Genomic DNA, 1,767 nt, shown 5'->3' with positions numbered 1-1,767 from the left:
CCCAGGAACACACAGTTGCCCTTGGAATGTGTTTCCGTGCTTCCCCCAGGAACACACAGTTGCCCTTGGAATGTGTTTCCGTGCTTCCCCCAGGAGTACAGAGCTAGACAGAGGATTCTCGACAGGGGAATCTCAAAGGGCAGAGAAGTGCTTAAAGCCATGTTCGATGCTCTTAGTCATCAGAGAAATGTAAATCAGAATGGCTCTGAGATTCCACCTTACACCAAACAGAATGGTTAAGAGTAAAACCTCAAGAGCCAGCACGTGCACCAAGGGAACACTCCTCTACTGCTGGTGGGAGTGCAAACTTGTACAACCACTCTGGAAATAAACCTGGCAGTTTCTCAAAAGATTGGAAATAGTTCTACTTCAAGACCCAGCTATACCACTCCTGTGCATATATCCAAAAGATGCTCAACCATCCCACAAGGACACTTGCTCAACCAGGTTCATAGCAGCTTTATTCGTAATAGTCAGAAACTGGAAAGATCCTAGATGTCTCTCAGCTGAAGAATGGATACAGAGAATGTGATCCACTTATACAGTGGAATATTACTCAGTGATTAAAGACAAGGACATCATATATTTTGCAGGCAAATGGAAGGAACTAGAAAATATCATTCCAAGTAAGGTGCCCCAGTGTAGCCACTGTCTGGCAGCCTACGGTCGAACAGTGTTTACCTGAAAGAAGGGCCAGAAATTAAAAAAAAAGGTAGGGAGCAGGGACAAGAAAAGCATAAAGCCACATCTGTGTTCTGATCAAGGTTCAAACTGAATAATAAGCTTTGTGTTTATAAAGGGGAAAACCATAAAACCCATCCCCTGCTTCAGCTGGAGTAGGATGTAGAGAAAGGTCAGTGCAGGCAGCCAAAACAGCTAAGTTCCCATGGGAACCTGCAACTGCAGCCAAGACAGATGTCTCTGTCCAGGTTGATAAGACCTATCGTGGCAAATGTCCAAGGTCTGCTTAGCCTGCTCAAGGCTTGGAAGGTTATAGCCCTGACCCCAAAGGACATGCATGGGATGTACTCACTGATAAGTGGATCCCAGCCATAAAGTACAGGATAACCATGGATAACCATGCTATAATCCACAGACCCAAAGAAGTCAGAAAAACAAGGAGATCACAAGAGAGGATGGTTGAATCTTTCTCAGAAGGGGAAATCAAATAAATATTGGAGGTGGATGGGAGGAGGGAAGAGGGTGGAAGAAGGATTGAGGAGGGGAGCAGGGAATGGGTGGAGAGAGATGGGCTGGGGGCAGGGACAGTCTCAAGGACATGCCAGAGAAGTGGGATGGGGTGAGGCCCTAGAGACTTTAAGTGAGTGAAACCAGTTGAGATTCTAGTAGTAGGGAATATGAATCCTGAAGTGGCCACTTCCTGTAGCTAGGCAGAACTCCCAGTGGAGGGATAAGGACAGCAACCCAACCACAAAACCTTCAATCCAAAATGTGTCCTGCCTACAAGATGTGCAGAGACAAAGAACAGAGACAGAGGGAATGGCCAACCAATGGCTGCCCCAAATTGAGACATATCACATGGGCAGAAACCAATCCCTGACACTCTATTTTTTTTTTCCAGACAGGGTTTCTCTGTGTAGCCTTGGCTGTCCTGGAACTCACTCTGTAGACCAGGCTGGTCTCGAACTCAGAAATCGGCCTGCCTCTGCCTCACAAGTGCTGGGATTAAAGGCGTGTGCGCCACCACGCCAGGCTTTCCCTGACACCTTTTTTTTTTTTTTTTTTTGGTTTTCTGAGACAGGGTTT

Source organism: Mus caroli, chromosome 10, assembly GCF_900094665.2.
Source record: "Mus caroli chromosome 10, CAROLI_EIJ_v1.1, whole genome shotgun sequence".
In the NCBI taxonomy this organism is placed as follows: Eukaryota; Metazoa; Chordata; class Mammalia; order Rodentia; family Muridae; genus Mus; species Mus caroli.
Note: the sequence above shows the minus strand (reverse complement) of the source record.